This window comes from Crassostrea angulata, chromosome 4, assembly GCF_025612915.1.
Source record: "Crassostrea angulata isolate pt1a10 chromosome 4, ASM2561291v2, whole genome shotgun sequence".
Taxonomy (NCBI): Eukaryota; Metazoa; Mollusca; class Bivalvia; order Ostreida; family Ostreidae; genus Magallana; species Magallana angulata.
In genome coordinates, this window is record NC_069114.1 from 8277126 (window position 1) to 8298865 (window position 21740).

The 21740-nt window shown below is 35.2% G+C and overlaps 1 long non-coding RNA gene and 1 pseudogene across 1 annotated transcript; both read left to right on the forward strand.

The window, feature by feature from the left end:
- The first annotated feature begins 4299 nt into the window (after nucleotides 1–4299).
- LOC128179441 (uncharacterized) lies at nucleotides 4300–14888 on the forward strand (annotated as a pseudogene).
- A 1914-nt stretch (nucleotides 14889–16802) lies between these two features.
- Nucleotides 16803–21039, forward strand: LOC128179442 (uncharacterized). Its single transcript, XR_008243081.1, has 3 exons — nucleotides 16803–16863; nucleotides 18257–18322; nucleotides 20441–21039. It is a non-coding gene; the product is annotated as an uncharacterized LOC128179442 (long non-coding RNA).
- The last annotated feature ends 701 nt before the right edge of the window (nucleotides 21040–21740 follow it).

Sequence of the window (21740 nt, forward strand, 5' to 3'; positions counted from 1 at the left end):
CGCTGAAGACGGAAGACCCTAATTAATTTCACTTCCATAAGACCATAACAATAATTGGAGATGGAAATACCTCTTTTACAACTTGATAACGGGGGGGGGGGGGGGGGGAGGAGGGGGGTGTCAGGTGTTAGGACTAGGCCAACATGATGGCCACCTTCAGGTTGCACACCACTATTAATTTTTACTATATATTCTTACCAAAATTACGCAACTTTAGACACGGGTAGCAAGTTTAAAACAAACTTCTGGGAAAATCCCTCTTTACAACTTTTAAAACAACTGTTCCTAACCAATTTAGTAGCAAAAAACACACAGCCATCCACAAAGGCACGAGAGTGTGTTTACATCAAAGTTACACATGTGCTTGAAAATCATGTCCGAGCCTTTTCACACCCCTGCCGAACAACTGGCATCCATACTTGCCAACTGACCCGATTTTTCAACCCTCCACCCGATTATTCTTTATGACCCAGCGGGTCAAGCTTATCACCCGATTTTTGTCAAACAACCCGAAAAACTCCCGATTTCCGGATTTGTTTCGGAAAATATGTAGTGCATTGGACATCCAGTTATGAACTCAAGCTGAGCTTGGATTTACGTAAACAATGCCGATGGCTATTACAGCTAAGTAATTGTTAGGCTTAATTATTATCGTGAGTTGTTTTAACAAACCGAGGGTTTAAATTATTAAGTGCGATGGCTTCCAAAAGGAAGAGATCTTTATCGGGGCCAGCGGAATCAAAACCAAAAACGACTTTATTTTCCATACATAAAATAACTTCGAAGCTTTTTGAAAAATAACATTTAGAAGAAATGTGATCTTAGAAACTCATGTACTTTTAGAGACGATAATAAATGATAAAAAAAACTTGCACTCAGAAGCAAAATTTGACATACCTGCCTTAGTAAAGACTCTTGAGCTGCCAAACAGTAATACTGATTCAGAAAGAGCTTTTAGCATTGTTAAAAATTCACACTTTTTTGCTCGGATCTTAATAATGAAAATTAAGTACCCTACTGTCTTGTAAATTTACCTGGTCTGTTGATTGCTTTGAGTACATACCAACATTGGAAGTATTAAACAATTCAAAATCAGCAACTGTTAGTTACAATGCTTCTTTGCAATAAAATATTACACACATATTTTAACACATTTTTGTTGTATACACCTTTGAAATGCATAGTAAATATGTCGTGAATGTCGTTATGCGCTATGACCAGATTTTTTACTTTCCAAATCTGGTCATGACCAGATTTTTACATGTTGGAGGTTGGCAAGTACGCTGGCATAAAAAATTCAAGTGACCTCGAATTTTTACAAAAGTGGGAAAATCAGGCAGTTTACACGTTGTTTTTTATCTCATAAAAAACTACAGTTCCTGTCGCTGGCGGAAAACCCCAAAAAACGAAGGGAAATTCGGGAATTATTATGCCTCAGCCATGTTTTGTCGTGAACCTTCGGAAAAATAGTGTTGTGAGACCATAAATGTATGTCGCTTAAGGGCTAAGGATGTTAAAAATGTGTGAATTACCTTTACTTTTTCAGGATAGAAATGTTTCTATGGGCTAAGATAAGAGGGGTGCCCGATCAAATGAGATGGACTGTAAAAGCTCTATCTGAGGATAATGAGGATGATGTTAGAATTCAAGTGTATTGCTTGTCCGATGATGCTATGTAAGTATTCATAATTAATAGTTCTAGTAGAATCTATTCTAAGTAATTAACAATGATTATTGATTTAATAATGGTAAATGGATATTTTAGTTTGTAAAAAATCCATTTCTATATTGCATTAACATACATATAGCTCTATTCTCTAATATGATTCTGTGTGTCTTCATTTGTGAAAATGTGCAATGTATTACATGTATTTTGACTTCATTTGGGCAAAACCAGCAGGCATTTCATGTTTGCCCTATTTGCAATGATGTACACCTCTCTGAATATTTTTATATTCCGGTTTCTTAAGAGGTGGTTCTCCTATGTAATGATATAAAAAAAAAATTATTTTTTTTATTTTGGCTAAATTAAGGTGATTATTGCAATTCATATGACTTGTCACTGTAGATTTTCTCTCAAGAGAGGTGATGTAGAACCATTTGAAAATATCCCGAAATGGGAAGAAAAGGCAAAAAGTATATAATATATACAATTCAAGGGTTGAATTTTTATTATCATTTAAAGAGGAAGGTTTGTAATTTAGTGGAAAGTCAAAGGTAAAAGAATGGTATCAAGTCGATATTGTTTCAGAGTTTCCAGAACTTGTCATTTAGAGTGATTATCATGATTTACTAATACTGATGCAATGTTGATAAAACAAACCTGAATAGATGGTGGGACGTCATAGATTGAAGTTCAATGGCAGCTCCCATAGTGGCGGGAAATTTAAATAAAGCTATCGATTTTTCTTGATTTTTTCTTTGTTCCGAGGGTTCTTAATGATAATAAATACAATTTACAATTATAGTAGATGATAATTGATTCATTATACAACATATTTTGAGTTTCCTTCCCCTTTGACAACAAAATGCTGTCCAGAGTTTATGCTTGTAGTCAGAATTAAATGTAGGGGGTACATATTTTTGATTATGAGAAAATACACTGCACCTGTGCATGGACCTCATGTTTCCAACTTTCATGATATGATAAATACAACTTTTGTTAATTTTTACAGAAATTGTGAAAACTATCTTGCCTATTACCTAAAAGATAAAAGCAAGTCAATTTTGGGGTTATTTTTTGTAACAAGATTATTTCAAACTTGCATGAACTCTATCTCAGCTGTTTACATGCATGATAAAAAAGTTCAACTATTAATAGTCAAGTTCGGTTTTACTAATTGCCACAAACTGTGTGGAGCCAATTTATCTTGTGTATGTACAGTAATTTCTTCATGAGCCAAGCATACTAACTGAATCATTTTTGTTTCAATTGTTGAATTATAACACAAAAAGACAATACAGCAAAACTTGAATATAACGAACACAGATATAGATCTATATCAAATATATACATCTATAACAAATTCATATTTTGACATGTCCCTGCAAAAGTTCTTATATAAACCTATAGAAAATTACTTAGTCTAGATAAAACGAACACAAATCTATCGAATATGCAGCTATAAGAAATTGATTTAAAGATGCCCGCTGGCAAAATTGTTATTTTTTATTCAGGATAGATTGTCTGCACATAAAAGCTGAATATACAAATTTGAAGTTTGTCTAGGAAAGTTAGATATGAGAAAACCAGTGCAGTCTGAGTCTGAAATGATTAAAGCCAATACTAGTAAAGAATTCGGTTCTAAGTTTTGAATAAGGTGTACAATATAATAAAAAATGAAATTCGTCTTCTATTGCTTCTACAGAACGTATAATACATAGCCTATCGTTTACTTCCTCCCCCCTAAATCGCCCTGTTTGTATTCTGATAGGAAGAACACCACACACACCTAAATTGTGCTAATATAGATCTGTGAGGTTTGTGTATGTCCATTGTAATATATTTTTCTAAATTAAAATCACTTTTAAAAGACCTGTAAGTTCTGAGTTTTGAAACACTTTGTAGTTCATTGTGCCAATCATTCACAAATTTTGGTTGAAGATTGATCTTGGCTAAGTTCAAGTTATATACCTCCCGATTTATAAAACATGTTGACATATCGCTAGATTGGAGTAAAAGTTTAACATGGTGTCCCACATGAAAACTAATTTCGTAACTGTCGCATGTTAAGTTGATGGCGATAGAATGAAGGAAACCAGCCACTATCTCCTTGAATAGGCTTAGCTAAAATCGGAGTTAACCAGTGCACCCCCAGAAAGTATCGCAGCCCGTAGCTGTTCGGATTCGATGTAATGTTTTGTGTGCCCCCACACTCCACTGCAGTTGTCAAGAATTGGCACAACTCTGCATCTTTTAGTATGTGTAAAATCCTATCAATTTGTTTGAATGTATTTTCGAAATAAGGCACGTCTGCCAGATTTAACGAAATTTTCTGTATTATTTTTAAATGTAGCAAATTCGTCGAATAGAACACGGAGATATTTATAGGATGTTGTATAGTCAAGACAGTCCCTTCCGATGCAAAATACATGATCACTTCTCTTTCGCTGATGCTTACGAAAATGTACTACTTTAGATTTGAGAGAGTTAATCCGTAGCCACCATTTCCTACACCAGCCAGACACAACAACGAGCATTTCATCCATGTCACCCTCGTTTTCGGCAATTAATGCAATATTGTCTGCATTCAGAAGGACATTAAGTTTATTGGGGCCAATTGGAATCCCACTATTGAGATGTTTCAGTTACATGGCGAGGTCGTTAATTAGTGTAAGTGGGTTAAAGGGTTGGACTCATGAATACCCCAAATACACAGATCGAAGTATAAAGACTGATTTTATAAATATTGTCATTAGGCTGACACAATTAAGAAACTTTTATCTGTAAAAGGTATAAATACAAAAATACATTAATTTTTACATGAATACAAATGAAATAACCTTTTTTTTTAAATTCTAAAAAATTGTTTGATTTTTTTCTTTGCCACTTGACATGTAGAAATTAAACAAAAACTTTTTGGGAAATTTTAAATCTTCATTAACAAACTTGTATCACACACTGTGAATATATTTTTTTCCTTCTCGTTATTGCACACATGTTCTTAGTTTTAAAAATATTTTTTTTTAACTTACTTTTTAAAAAATCCTTTCAATCTACCCTACTGGTATTTTTTTGTTCTGGGTACAGTACATAAAACAAGGGAAAAATTTCCCAATTTCTATCAAAATGTCACATTTTTCCCAATTCATTAGCCCCGGCCCCAGTACCAAAAATGGGTGTGAGAGGCCTGACAAATTACGGTTATTGAAGTTTTTCTACATGGTCCCTTGAAATTAGTGAGTTTTGCTGTATCGTTCTTACATTGATTTTATGTCAGAAGTTTCTTTGATTCTGTATGTATTATGATTTAGATGTTATATTTTCAAACATTACTGTTCCACCAAAATCATAGCCTTAACTAGGTTTCAAAGTCAGTAAGCTATTTCCATGTCATGTTTTACAGTTGTAAGAAAACTTAAGTATTTCATATATAGTCTAATGTACTTGTACTTATATGTAATTTTATATTTTGAATACTCAGAAACTGACAAGACTTGCTAGACAAATTTTTACATGATTGTGAATTAAAATTTTGATTCTGAGTGCTTCTTACATGCCCATGCAAAGCTGAGGCATGGTCAGATTTTTGTCAAAATTTATTTTTCTATTTTAATTGTTTTCAGTGCTTTTAAAGAAATAAATGCATTTCTAATGATCAACCAAACTTTGAGTGTCAGTCGTCGAGTAATAAATGAGAGATTATGCAAATTTAAGCTTAGGTCATGTTTTTACGGTTACATTGCACCATTGTAAGCAAAATCATGCCATGAGCCTTGTTTATATAAAAAAGAATTGTAAGCTATTTATCTTGCTTATAGTTATAACCCCACAACTGACACTCAAATTTGGTTGATCATCAGTTACTATTGTAACTAAAACTAAACCATTGTAAGCAATAAAAATAGAAAAATAAGATTTGGCCAAGATGGTGACCATGCCCCTTTACAGTAAAACCCTCTAAGATGAATAACACACATAGCTTATTTTGTTATATGTACTATTCAACAAAATTATAAATTTCAGGTTGTCTGTCAAGAAAGAAAAACACATTAGAGTGCTTTTTGGAGGACTTAAAGTGGGCTAAAGGTAATCATGTTCTATTAAGACTTGCAAATAGGTTCTAAATATAAAACCTGAATGCATATTCATATGGCATAGAAAGTGAAAAAAGCACATGCAAGATGAAATTATACATATAGATCAGTTTTCAGATTTACAAAGTACATACATGCAATCAAGTATGGTTGTAACAAGCCTGACACAAACTATTGAATTTATTGTTTGGTTGATTTAGCATGAAATGTTTTGCTCTTAATCCATTGATAGATAAATTGTATTAATGATCTCCGAACCTCAGCAATGTTCGATTATTCTTAATTAACCTGATTTCCTTTATCCGTACCATAAATTGACTTTCATACAGACATTGTTCTATTGTTAGTATTACCACCATTTACACAACTAGGGTGTCCAAGTAGCGTAGTTAACAAAATGAATGCACTCGCTTATCACCCCTGTTTCCTGAGTTCGATCCCCGTGATTGACAGTGGTTGTATGTAAAAGGGTATGATGGTCGCCCGCTTGGACATGTGGGTTTTCTCCGAGTACTCCGGCTTCCTCCCACAACAATGACCCCCTTGCACTAACATCCGTGCCAACGAAAGATATTAATATAAGTTGTAGAACTTGTTTATCAATCGTTGTAAAATAAATAAAGTTCATTTTTTTTTTATTTACACAACTACATGCTTGGCATTGTGGATCCACAGAGAACTACTAATAAGTGACATGTTGGTAACGAGTTTGAGCCATCGGTGCACCAGCACTTTTTTTCAAATGCGTTATTTCTACTACCAGTATATCCACCGTAGGAAAATTTGCAATAACTTTGTAAAATGCATTGATGCCATCTAAAATTTTATTTTATTGCATTTCATTTATAAAGTTTAAAAGAAACATAACACTTTTATAATGAAAAAATACTTTAAGGCTGAGGATCGGAGAACCTTAAAATGGCCATTTAAAATTAATATAAACTGTTTATTCAGCAAGGGCAATCGAGGATGAAAGAGGGGAAAATAGAATAAGGGCGAATATTTTTTTGTATACTGAACTATTTTAGAAAATTGTACAAAATATTTAAATAAGCTTACAAATTGCTACATATTATATATTAAATATATTACATATTTCCTAGGGAAAAAAATCATTATTTAAATGTGAAAATCTTAAAAAATATCACCAGCAAGGGTATAAAAATTACTTCGTTTTTTGTGCATCCATGCAGTCATAATTTCAATGTCTAAGATGTAAAGTTTTCTATTAATAGAAAGTCATGATACAAGTAAGTGTCAAGTAAGGGTCTCTAGGAAGAGAAAGAAACAGAAAGGCTGCAAGGTAAATTACATTATATAAGAATTTAAGTTCATTTTAATCATTCAAAAATTGATCAAAGAAAACAAATTCAGAATGGTCACAAGGTAAAAAAGAAAAATCAAAGTACTCATAGTACTGAAAAGCGCTAACCCAGCTTCTGTTTGTAAAAGATATACATGTATGTATATAACATTTTAGTTTCTGTATACGCGATATATTTCCTCATCACTGCGTGGCAGCCCCTGCAATGATGTATGTAAGCCCTGTACATCAAATTCACAGTAGCCCGTACTATCCCGTGCAGCTCCTGAAACTGGTTCCCTAACCATGCAGTTTAAATGATGTAAACTTCTGCTCATAGGGGGCGGTTATTCCTTGCACCGGAAGTAGAAGTCTAACGACAATAAAGCGCTGAGCTATGCGTAGCGCTTTAAAAAGAACATCGGAAATGTTTCTCTAACATTAATTGTTCATACAAATTTAAAGTTGAACTGATGATTATTTTAGTATTTCAAATCTTGTTTAGGAGCAGTGCAGCAGACAGAAGAAAAAGAGAAGAAAATTCATAAAAATTCAAGACGTTAGAAATAAATTACCAATTTCAAGCTGCTTGGATTGATTTTAGAGTAATTTTTGGGCATTCGTAAAACATTTGTTTTACCAATTATATGTATATAAATGGATGATGTTTATTTGCATGTAAATGGGCGATGTAGTAGCTATTAAGTTGAATTAAGCAAATTACTTTGAATGAAACTGTGTGTAATTTGTATTAGCAAAACAAAAAAATACTGAGAAGAAGATAGGAATATTTAAAAGAATAATGGGCAATTTTCCCCTTAGTTCTATTTACTGGGCTGATATAATGCATTTATATAATAAAAAGACTTAAATTTTATATATTTTTGAAGGTCCAAGGTTCGGGTGATGTCGACTGTCCCCATTTATAGCCCAAAGACCACAGCTGTATGGAAATCCAAGCAGGTCTGGGTGATGTAGACTATCCCCAACTCAAACCTGATGACCACAGTTGTTCAGAATGCCAAGAAGGTCTGAGTGACATCAACTATCTCCAACACCAGCCCAATGACTACAGTTGTCCGGAACTCCAAGTAGGTCCAGGTGACGTAGACTATCCTCAACTCCAACCCACTGACCATAGCTGTCTGGAACTCCAAGTAGGTCAAGGTGACGTCAATTATCCCCAACTCCAGCCCACGGATCACAGATGTCAACTTCAGTACGATAACCATAACTGTTCAGAACCAGAACTCCAAGCAGGTCCAGGTGGTGTTGGCTATCCCCAACTCCGGCCCGATGACCGCAGCTGTTCAGAACCAGAACTCCAAGCAGATCCGGATGAAGTAGACTATCCCCAACTCCAGCCTGATGACCTCAGCTGTCTGGAACGCCAAGCAAGTCTAGGTGACATTGACTGTCCCCAACTCCATCCTAGTGACCACAGCTATTAGGAATGCCAAGGAGGTCCAGGTGACGTCGACTATCCCAAACCTAATCCCACTGATCACAGATGTCTGGAGCTCCAAGCAGGTCCAGGTGGCATTGACTATCCCAAACTCCAGCCTGATGACCACAGCTGTCTAGAACGCCATGTAGGTCCAGGTGACGTAGACTATTCAGAGGATTGTGAGGATCTTGATGATCTAAACTATATTGTAAAGACTGAAGATGAAGAGACTGAAGATGAAAGTGACAGTGAATCAAGCATATTGGATGATGAAAGCAGCAGCAGCTTGATGTCTGAGGATGAAGAGACCGAAGATGAAAGTGACAGTGAATCAAGCATTTTGGATGAAGGCAGCAGGAACTTGATGAACGATGTTGTAGTTGAATCATGTCCGGGTGAAGTTTACTTTCTCCAACTCCAGCCCGATGACCACAGTTGTCCAGAACTTCAAGTAGATCCAGATGATGTCGACTATCCAGGGGATTGAGAGGATCTTGATGATCCCGACTCTATTATAGAGACTGAATATGAAAGTGATAGTGATTCGAGCATTTTGGATGATGAAAGCAGCAGCAACTTGATGACTGGAGATGAAGAGACCGAAGATGAAAGTGACAGTGAATCGAGCATTTTGTATGATGAAAGCAGCAGCAACTTGATGAACGATGTTGTAGTTGAATCATGTCCGGGTGATGTTGGCTATCCCGAACACCAGCCTGATGACCACAGCTGTCCAGAACTACAAGCAGGTCCAAGTGAAGTCGACTATCCCCAACTCCAACCCACTAACCATAGCTGTATGGAATCCAAGCAGGTCCGGGTGACGTCGACTATCACCAACTCCAGCCCGATGACCACAGCTGTCCAGAACTCCAAGCAGGTCCAGGTGATGTCGACAATCCCCAACTCCAACCCTATGACCACAGCTGTCCAGAACCAGAACTCCGAGCAGGTCCAAGTGACGTAGACAATCCCCAACTCCAGCCCGATGACCACACCTGTCTGGAAAGCTAAGCAGGTCTGGGTGATGTTGAATATCCTCAACTCAAGCCCGATGACCACAGCTGTTCGGAACGCCAAATAGGTCCAGGTGACATCGACTATCCAGAGGATTGTGAGGATCTTGATGATCCTGACTTTATTGTAGAGACCGAAGATGAAGAGACCAAAGATGAAAGTGACAGGGAATCAAGCATTTTGGATGATAAGAGGAGCAGCAACTTAATGAACGATGTTGTAGTTGAATCATATCCGGGTGATGTTGGCTATCCCGAACTACAGCCTGTTGATCACAGTTGTACAGAACTCATAGCAGTTTCAAGTGATGTCGACTATCCCCAACTCCAACCCGATGACCACAACAGTTCAGAACTCCAAGCAGGTCCAGGTGATGTTGACTATCCCCAACTCCAGCCTGATGACCACAGTTGTGCAGAACTCCAAGCAGGTCCAGGTGATATCGACAATCCCCAACTCCAACCCACTGACCATAGCTGTCTAAAACTCCAAGCAGGTCCAGGTGACGTTGACTATCCCCAACTCCAGCCTGATTACCACAGTTGTGCAGAACTCCAAGCAGGTCCAGGTGATATCGACAATCCCCAACTCCAACCCACTGACCATAGCTTTCTGGAACTCCAAGCAGGTCCAGTTGATGTTCACTATCCCCAACTCCAGTCCAATAACCACAGCTGTACAGAACCAGAACTCCAAGCAGGTCCAGGTGACGTTGACAATCCCCAACTCCAGCCCGATGACCACAGCTGTCCGCAAGGCCTTGCCAGTTCAGATGACGTCGACTATCCAGAGGATTGTGAAGATCTTAATGATCCCGACTATATTGTAGAGACAGAAGATGAAAGTGATAGTGAGTCAAGCATTTTGGATGATGAAAGCAGCAGCAACTTGATGAACGATGTTGAAGTTGACTCGTGTATGGGTGATGTTGACTATCCCCAACTCCAGCCCGATGACCACAGTTGTCCGGAACTCCAAGCAGGTCCAGATGATGTCGACTCTCCCAAGCCAGAGGATTGTGAGGCTCTTGATGAAAGAGATTTAGATTGTGACAACCCACCGTGCAAAAGAAAACTTGATGAAAAAGACTGTTAATTTGACAAAAAGTTCCCAAATGTTTTCATTAAGGGATTGAAAAAAGACAATGCAAAATCCAAGCACAATAGGGTATATGATTGTGTTCATGCCTGTTTATACTGTCATGAATTGTTCACCAATATACAAAGTCATCTAGAACGTAGACATGTAAACCACACAAGGGTAAAGGCTATAAAAGAACTCAAAGACCAAAAGATTAAAGAAACTAATCAGGAGAACATTGATGAGTTGGAGAAAAGGCTGAATTCAGAAATGAAACTTCTTAGAAACTTGGGAGACCACCATCATAATATGAAAGTTCCCAGGCATAAAGAAGGTGAGCTTCTCTTGCCAAGAAGAAGGCTTGTTACCTTTAACTTTGAAGAGTATGGTCCATGTCCTAAATGTAAAGAGTGGATGGTACTGAATTCTTCTATCAGTAATCATCAGAAAACATGTCCAGTGAAAAGTACAGACTATCACAAAGGTTCTACAATCATACAAATTGGAATCCTTACAGGAAAAGTGAAGACAACAGGTTCTAAACGGATTGAGAAAGAAGTGTTACCTTCAATGAAAAGAGACAAATTTGCAGAGATCTGTATGAATGATCCACTCATCCTTGCATTGGGAGACGTTTGGTTCATGCAAAACATTGATAATAAAAGAAAAAGAAAATACTATTCTAGTTTTCATATGAGGCTAGCAGCACGGCTTCTTTTAGCCTTTAGGAATTTGGTGAAAAGAATGGACGTTTCAATGAGTGAGATGCTTAGCCCTGAAAACTTTAATAATGTGGCAGAAGTAGCTCTTCTTTGCAATAGTACCGAACATGAAGAGGATGAACTCCAGCATCCTAGCACAGCAATTAAGTCTGGGTTTGACCTTATGAGGATGACATCCTCAAAAGTAGGAATTTCTATCAAAACAAAAAACATTTATGTATCTTATGAGTAAAGAATGGGGTTACAAAGTTAACAAAGTTGCAAGAAGTACTCTGTCAGAGCGAATGTTTAATCAGATGAAAGAGCTCCCTTACCCCGAAGACATCATGAAGATATCATCTTATTTAGTGGAAAACTTGGAATCTGTAGATCTATCTTACACTGCTGTTAGTGGTATGATGTTCAGACGCATTGTGATGCTAGTGGAAGCACACCTCCTTTTGTACAACCGCAGGAGACCTGGAGAATTAGAAGCTCTGAGGTAAGACAAGTTTTGAACTCCCATTTTTAACCAAAAAAATGAGGTTTTTAAAACCATGATGTCAAATCTTAAAAGTGGTTGTTTATGCGTGGGGGAAATTTACAAAAGTTGCACGATTATGTTAAATCCGCGAAAAATATCCCTGCGCGTGTGATAAAAAATTCAAACCCTTGAGTAATGAATCGCTAATTCGCGTATTAAACCAGTGGCGTAGCTAGAGCTAGAATGAAGTATAGGCACCAAATACGGCGAGGGGTCTGGGGGCCGCTCAAGGCCCCCAGCGGGTCCAGGGCAGCGCCTGGGGGTTCAGGGGGCGAAGCCCTCCGACGGAAAACGGATTTCATGTTTTATAGAACACACAGGAACCAATTTTAGGCACTTTTCGCACATAAAATTTTGAGTTTTTTAAAAGATTTTTTCGTAGAAAAAAGGCAAAAAACATTTTTTAATACAATTCAACATTGTTTTCACCAGCAGTCTTAATTCAAAGTGAATGGCGGGAAGAAGATGGGGAAATAAGATAGGGCAAATGCCCATTCGGTTTCATCGTAAAATACAATTTTGAATTTATTTTATCAATTAAATTAATTCAAATTTATTATAATTCAAGTTTGCAAAAGCACAATTTCTAAATAAATTAAGTTTTTCATTATGTTAAACAAACGATAGAAAAAAAAATACTACCTTAAATTTTTGTGGAATCGAACCCACAACATAAAAACCCTACTAATGTAAGGTTAGCTAATGTCTGGTGCTCTAACCTCTGAGCCATTTCACACACATCAAAATAGGGTGTTTATAGATTCCGAGTGCCTTGAACTTTGGTCACGAATTTACGGACGATTTATTTTTTCAAAACGTTCAATTGCTGAGATACAAAATGAAATTTTTTTTGTATAGTGGGTCACCTCTCCACGTTTTTGTTGATTGAAACCGGTTTGTTTTCCATAAAACCTTATTTAGACTATGAGAAAAATATGGAGTAGAGACTCACTATAAAAAAAAAAGACCTTGAAGTTGTAAAAAAAAATGACACTATTGGAAGTTTTGATATACGTCGTATACGCCTGTTTGAGTCAACATATTCCAAGTATTGAACATATTTAAAAAAGGTTAAAAATTGAGGATATGTTAAATATTTATTGTTTTGAATATATCTTTTAAAAAAATCAGATTTATTGATATTTAAATTTTTCAGTATCTTTTCCGTCCGTGCATACGATTTACACGCCTTATCCACCCATCTTCTTACACTAAAGCTATTATCTGTCTCTATAGTTTAGTTTACTATTAAAGGGAAAACATTAAGACTTTGTAATTGAATGTCATGATTCAAAAACAGTTGTAATGGTTATTTTAAATTTTGATAGTAATAAGAAAACAGAAATATTGCTTTGATTTTTTTTAAGTCGTACATGATGTTTCACGAAGTCAAGGCGTCCATTTTTATTAGCGCATTTGGTAATGATAGTTGAGATCGCAATATGCCTCGATCTATGAATATGATTTTTTAAAAACATTTCATCCAGTGGTCTTACTTTTGGTTTATTGCCGGACATGTTTTTCACTGATTGGCTGCGCAATAATTAGCATCATCGACGTCACATATTTGTGACCTCAAACAATCAGTTTTGAAATAGGGAAAAGAAAGTTAAATGTGATATTTTAACATTTTTAATTTTTGGTCTTAAAATAATGTGTAGGCACGTGCCTTAAGTGCCTAACGGCAGCTACGCCACTGTAAACACACACATGTACTTAACCACCAATGTAAATAACCACTTCAACAGTATTTATGGCTCCTTTTCATAGAGCATTGTATATGTTACTGTAAAGAAAAGGTTAAGACTAAATGCAGGTCTTTGCTTTTCTTTTTAGCTTGCAGTGTTACAAAAATCGATCAAAGGAAGTCAGTGCAACCGATCTCTCTCTTAGAGAACAACTTAGCAAGTTTGAGAAGGAAATGCTTGACAATCAGGAATTGGTGGAGATACGGGGAAAGGTGAGCTTTATCCTGGAGACAATATGTTAAATATTTGTTCAGATACAATAGTATTTATATATTTTAAGCCTGTCAGGCTACATAAAATTAGTATGTAGATTCATCCTGATTTGCAAAAATATAGGGCAGGTGGATGGATTTTATTTTCTATTTTTGAAAATATCTTTTCACATTCTTGAAATAACAATTTATCTATTTTGTTTAATTGTTATTGCTGATATAAGTACTTTAACCAATTTTGATCTTTTGATTCCATTTTATTCCACCTTAACTGTTAATATGGTTAATTTCTCGAATGGCTACTTGCCAAAACACACATCTAATTATTTTGGGCAATAAAGGGGTCCTCTTAAGGTAAAATTTACCTGTGTTCACATGGATTTCTAAAATCAGTGAAAACATTATATGAATTCATTAGAAAAAAATGCATTTCGAGCTCTATAAATTTAGTTTTAAGCTTTTTTTTAAAGAAGCACTATGATAATGCAGTTTTAAGTAATTTTTTATTCAATTTAAAAAATCAATTCTTAAAAACATGTATAAATAGTGCCATTAAGTAACTTAAACATATAACCCTTTAGATTTGAAAGGCTTTTGTCCAATTTATGGCTTATAATGTATATTGTATAATTTGTTTCTTTGATTGACATACATGTATCCAAACCACTGTCCTTAATCAACATCACACCCCACCCAAAACCCATCAACAAAAAAAAAATTTGAAATTAACGTCATTGAGCATGTGGAGTACATGGAAATTTTTGAAATATGTATAATACTATAAATTGAGTTGCATTAAGTTAAATTATCTGCTCTTTGTCAAGAAGTACTCCACTCCGTTGAACCTTTTTTGTTTTGTCCTATAAAAGTTCAGGCTGTGAAGACTAATTGAATAGTGCCATGCATTAGCATTTTGTTTTGCATTCACATTAATTTTTTAATGAGCAGTTTTAGCAGTCATTTTTCAATGATTTGGAAAAAAAAATTTAATTGGTTGCCTCTTCTTGCCAGAATGGGACCAGAGTACCGGTTATTTGTCCGAAGGAGGTTATCCCTGCAATGAATTATCTTGCCAGTAAAGAAATTAGAAAAAAAGGCAGGAATTGAAATCAATTTGTCAAAAGGAAATTAATTTATTTGCTTGTAAATATCACAGTGACAATTTTGGTAAGCAATGGAGTCCAAAGTTTGATCCTTTATCTTATAAAATCAAATAAATGAAATATTTTGAAAAGCGATATGAAGGAGCAAAAAGACTCTGTCTCCATTTTCAGGCTGTATTTCATTGTCAAATATTAAGTCAATGTCTTGGCTCCTTTCTAAAATTGGACGGAAAATATGCTTGTTGTTTGCAATGAGATCGTGCCTAGTTAAGGAGGTTATGCCCCCGGACCCCCCTAGCAGGCTCGCGCCTTTGGCGCTCACCTATGGTGCCTCCTACTTCACTCTAATTCCCCTGCTACTTGTGATATTAAGGAGAACCATGATATCAATTGAGGCTACCATTACTGCACCAGTCACGTTTAAAGTATGGCATCTGATTTTTAAATAGGTTGGGAGATCATGTGACCAAAAAATCCCAACTTTTGATAGCACGATATGCCAAGGGTTTGTGAGGAGTGGTGCAGATTAGAAACCCTTGGCTAGCAATGCCGAATATAATACAGAATTTGTTTTTCTAGAAAAAGCTTTTGTATGACTTCAGAAAAAAGGGCTGACCCTTAAATTGGGGATCAAGAGGGCTTTCTTTTATCCATAACACTTAACTGAGAGATATTTTGTAATTTGTTTTAGAAGCAACAATGTTCATCTCACAGTTATATACCCATACATATTTAAAAAGTTTTCTCATGTGTTATTTAATTATGGGTATTTGGTTTTTAAATGTTTGACAACAGTTTATTTCATCGTCATATTTCAGCTGAAGATGTTGTTAGGGCTGGTCTGGGTCTGGAGGAAATACGAACAGAGTGCCGTTCTTTGAAATTTCCTGATAGAATATACGCTACAAACCTTAGGAAATATTGTGCCACTATTGCCCAAGTAAGTATTTGGACTTTATACTTAGTGGCCCATTGTAATTTGTTTTGGGATGTTACTGTCTCCAAGAGCAAATGATTGTTTAATCTTCTGTAAATTAATTAAATGAAAAATGAAATCAGGCCTTATAAAACTTAAATAAGTTCTCAAGCCAGTGTGCATCAGTTTGAAGTAATGCATTGCAAATTTGTTCAATTTTCTTTTGTTAAAAGTAAGTAAAATGATAGCCCAATGGAGAAAAAAATATCAGTTTTATTTTTGCATTGCTAGGAACTCTTCAAGTTTAACTGTTACTATTGCAGATGCTAATTGGTTTCACTTTTGGTTTTGAATTTTGACATTTCTAAATTCTAGAAGACCATGAAGATTTGTTAGTTTCTTTTAGTCTGGGCAGTGACACTATATAAGTCGGGGTTGAGTGAAACTGGAATCCTACTTACTCCTTAATTTTTTGGTCCCATTCTTTGTTAGATATTTTTCTTTATATCTCTTTTCTAGTTTTTCAAGTTACATACATTAACTCCTAATTTTACAAATTAACAGTAGGACATGTTTAGCTATCTATTCCTCCATATTGATAGTTACTTTAAGTTTCCATTCTTGCTTTATACTAGGTGTAATGTACTTTGTCTTTATTAGGTTATTGGGCTCAAGGATCATGAACTTAAATACTTGTGTAGACATATGGGGCACACCATGGAAGTTCATGAGCTGCACTCTCGCAGCACATCAGGACTAATAGAACGACTTGAAATTGCCAAACTTATGGTCATGCAAGAATGCAATGTCGTTGGAAAGTTCCATGGAAAAAGTTTGAAAGATATTACTTCGGAAGGTAAGTAACTGCAAACTTATCTTGAATTAAGCAAAACTGATTATTTTAGTTAATAAATTTTCATAATGCTGTTTTTGTATTTTTCAATCGTTCTTAATATTTAGACATTTTGGATAAGGAAGACATTTCCCCCACAGAAGGAGAAGCCGCTAGACGAGAAGAAACTCCTTCAGTAGAAGGTACTAGTTAAAGATAAATTGTTTTAATCTCCTTAAAGCTGAACACCGGTCGTAAATAGGCACCGTCACATAGTAACATGTTATATAAACCCTTCGATTTCATTACACATAATTGCACACCTGAAACTCCAGGCCGACATGTAGTATTCCTTTCGTGGTCTTTAAATTATATGCATTTTTTCTTATGTGCATATTCTGTTTGTAAATAATGCATTAACCAATTTATTTAATGTTGGTATTCTTCTGGCTTGAAAAAGATGCGTAAAATTTGATAATTTCATCGCGACTGAGTAACATGGCGAGGCAAGATGTATGTCCAGTGTCGTCCACAGGGGCGAGACCTCTACAGCGAAATACTTTGAACTGTTTAGAGGTCTGCCTCTTATACAAGGGTTGTAGGGACAGCAGTGATTAAAGAGAAATATGGCGGACAGTGCCTATTTACGAGCGGTGTTCAGCTTTAAGATGGCAACTTTCTAGAAATTTTGTCACTACCGGTACTTAAAGGGATAAGAATGAACAAGTTTAGCTTTTTTAAAAAAGCTTACCGTCTTTAGAACAAACCCTAGACAGCAATTAGTTATCAAAGACAGTTTAATTCTTTTTTATATAAATGTCACCTTCCTCTACATAGCATGGCGAGTGGATTTATCCGAACATTTTTGTGTCATGTGTCGTTTAAGTCTGTGCGTCTAAAATTGAGAACTGTGTACCCGAGCTTGTAAGTTGAGATCGACTGCAGGGTGAAAGAGATCTTAGGTAGGGTCGTAGACTCGTATTATTTTGATAAAATTAAAGTTATACCACTGCATTTATCTATCTAAGGTGCAAATAACTTTACCGGTATTAGGCATATCGCATCAATTTTTTCTTTACCTTTGGTATAAATATTTGAATAAACAATGCTAAAAAAACCAAATGATTTTAATAGATATTGTAGAATGTTACTTTCAACTAGTTGGACCTGAAAACCAAAGGCTGAATTTCATTCATAGCAATTTGTATTGCTTTTTCGTTTTCTCACTTTTCAAGATTTGAAATCTACGAAATTTGTTAAGTCGTACGTGAAAAAGATCATCAGAAAATTATCTCCCTTGCGCCGAACAGTATTTTAACCAATGAAATAAAAGTAAATTTTCACATCATGTATTTTCAACCAATCACAAAGGAGAGGAAGTGAACAACCCGGAGACTGTAAATTATTTCAACTCTTTATACCGTCTTCCAAGGAAGACGGTAATTACAATGAAATAGATGAACCTACTGTTTTCTTAGTGAGTCTCTTTCTCTCTCTATTGTACTTGTGTTATGTTGACCAAAAATCTTAGGAGATATTATTTTGCAGGTTTAAACATTTTCTTATATTATTTTATTTTCTTAAAAAAAAAAACAGATACAAGTCTATCTCTAGATGACATGGAAGAGGATGTATTAGTATCAAGAAGGAAACCTAAGAAAAGTAATTCATATAATACATCTATAAAAGAAAAATTTAAGGTCACTAAGTCACCCAGATGTCATTTGTCATTGTGCATGTACATTAAAATATCATTAACTTGGATCTGCTCAGAAGTTGCTAAGCCATAATCAACTAAAGGATAATATCACTAAACATGAAAATAGCCCCTTTCCATACAATAGAACATCTACAATGCTTTTTGATATTTTTAAAACAAAGAGTGACCATTTAGTATGACACATCTTGATTAGTGTTGATAGCTTGGATTTTCTATTGTAATGATTGATGCATTATCAATGATTTTGTATACCCTGTAACAGTGAATTTAGTTCTGGTGTCTGATCCTGTCCTTCAATTGGGTGGAACTTCATATAGTATGAAGGAATTAAACAGATTGGACTAGGCTTGTTTACTTGATTATCTATTCTTTATTTGCTTATGGCATTATGCACAACAAAGTTTACAAAGACGATTTTCTTTTGAAACATTTGTGTGCCGACCACTTTCAATAGCAAGGTTATGTGTAGACATTGTAATTCTAATGCACATCTCACTCGTGGCCATCTCGGTTGGGTCCTCTTTGTTTGGGCTTTCATAGACTATACACCTAATGTTTTTTCGACAGGTTTCTGTTTTTCCTTTTCCGCTTGGTTTTGGAACCACGAGATGAATGCGGCATTGGATATCACAACAAAATTCCCTAAGAATACTTTCTCTATATCACACTACTTGTTGTATTTACTCCCTGAGAAAAAGCACACCCGCCATGTACCTTACCATGTGACCTATAACTTATCACATGACTTATTTTCATTGCCAAAATTTGGGAGGACAACTTCGAAATTGGAAATGAAATCCGTTGTTAATTGATGTTGAACATACCTATTTCATATGCAAGTTATTAATACCTATTTCATATGTAAGTTTTTAATTTCCTGAATTTTATATTTATTTTACTTTTTTATGCCCTTTTAAAGAAGGGAGGGCATATTGCTTTGCTGCTGTCCGTCTGTCTCTCCGTCTGTCGGTCCACCAACAGTTAACAATTCATTTTCTTTGCAGAGGTTTCACGTATTGAAATGAAATTTGGTGTACAAATTTATCTTTAATATCTACGGGGTAGGTCAAGTTTGATTCTGGGTTCGATCGAGAAATTTCCGACAGAGTTATCTCCTGGACGTAGAAAAATTACAATTATTTGCAGTTTCCGTTCATTTTCTTCACAGAGGTTGCACTTACTGAAATGAAATTTGTTGTACAGATTAAACATAATGATATTTAGATCAACTTAAGATTTTGGTTTTGATCGAGCAATTTTGACAGAGTTATGCCCCTTGGATGTAGAAAAATTCCAATTGTTTGCAGTTTTCGTTCATTTTCTTCGCAGAGGTTTTCAAGGGAGGGGGCATAACATATCTTGTTATTATTTATTGTGATATCTCAGACACTGCAGTCATAGAGCTGAAATAAATACCCCAAAATCAATATTACAATATTCATTTTTCATTTGAATTTTCTATTCCACAACATTATATTTAATCACCTTACTTCTTATACTTTACTGTTCATTTTCTTGTCGTCTGCCATGATGCATGGAGGGGATGCTTGGTCAATCATAACCCTCAATTTCATTAATAGAATATCTATTGAAAATAGTCCAGCTCCTCACTCCTTATCTTTATTTATTTTTCTTGCTTATGTTGAGATGAATCAATTGTATCAGGCAGGTACCCCAGGATTATCCCATGCATCATTATTTTTGGTCACCTCAGTCTCTCAGATGACCTATTGCTATCTGTTTTCATTAGTCATTGTGCATTTATTAATATTTGAACATTTTCAGTTTCTTCTCTGAAACCTGTTGAGGTCTGATGAATTTTTTTTTGGTGGGGGGGGGGGGGGTACCATTGGTCATAAAGTAAATACTAAATAAGCTTAATTTTTTTTTGCAATTTATGTCAAATAAGTATTTTTTGTGCAAGTGCCATGTTGCAAATTGTTAAATTCAATTTTATTTTTGTGAAAAAAGATTCATGCAAACTGAAATGATGTACATTATCAGTGAATGTTATCATACTAAAAAAATTCAATTGCATTTCAAATATCATTACCATCTAGGTGTAAGAAAAGCATGGACAAAAGAAGAAGAAGAAGGAATGAAGAAATATTTTAAGACGTACTACGATGGTACTACGAAGAAAACTTGCCCAAGTAGAGCAGAATGCCAAAGAGCAATTGAGTTGGGCAAAAACAATGGTGGATACATACACCTGAGGAGTTGGGAATCAATAAAAAAAAAGTTAACAATTTTCTTTTCAGCTCTGTCAAGAAGAAGTAAAAACAGATGTGCAAATATGACTGGAAACGTTGGACATTAGGCTAGAACATATTTTTTTATCATGATTGTTTCGCATTCTTCTACACTTTTTTCAATGATTGTTTTGCAGTGTTCTATACCATTTTTTTTTAATAAACTCAGTTACAAAGTAATTGTAGACAATTCTGTTGTCAAAGCTAACTCTCTGGTTCCTGTTTAGTTAGACCAGATCTATACTGAGTTAAATTTTTTTTAATATAAAAATGGGACACAAGTCTATGTGATTAAAGTCAAGTTTTCTCTGTTGATTGTTGCCCCATTGGTCATTTATAAGGCGTCGAGAAAATGTCAGCTCGATGCCTTTGTGGCCATTCCGGCCTTTGATTTATTTTTTGCTATTGTAGAGATAAAAGAATTCCCTCTTCAAATAAATTGGTTAAATAAAGACATTTGCTTTACTTACGATTCATTGTTTCTGTTAATGAAATAGCCACGTTTTTAGACATGACATTGTCTGCAGAAAGGAAAGGAAAATTTATTCTAATGGGTTTGACGCGTCCTGTGCTTTTGGTACAATACCTGATATAATAAGGGAAAGTTGGCATTCTGCATATGGCATTGTCATTTATAAGCACTCCAGGAAATTTTTCGAAGAAATTGAAATGTGTTTTAAAGTTTAAAAGTAGACCAGAAAATTGGGTTTATTGGGGCCATTTATTTGTTTCAAAATTTTATTGTGTCATAATTCTAGAGGAAAAGAATAATCCACATAGAAAAGAGCTTAGTTTAGGAGCTAAAAGTTTCCACAGGTTAGGAGAGAAAGGGTAGTCCACAAAAATACTCTGGTTTCATCAATATTCGTTAAATACCAATTTTTGTGGATTTCGTTATTAAGTTGATCCATGAATTTAATGTTCATTGAAGTGCAATTTCTATTAACATTTTGTATTCATATGGACATTGACCTTAAATTTACGTATCCTTAAAACTGTAATTTTCACTTTTTTCACGAAAATTGATACCCTTGAATATTAATGAAACCACAGTAGAGTAATTATCTGTATCTATTAGATTGAAGATTAGGAGCTAAAAGTGTCCATA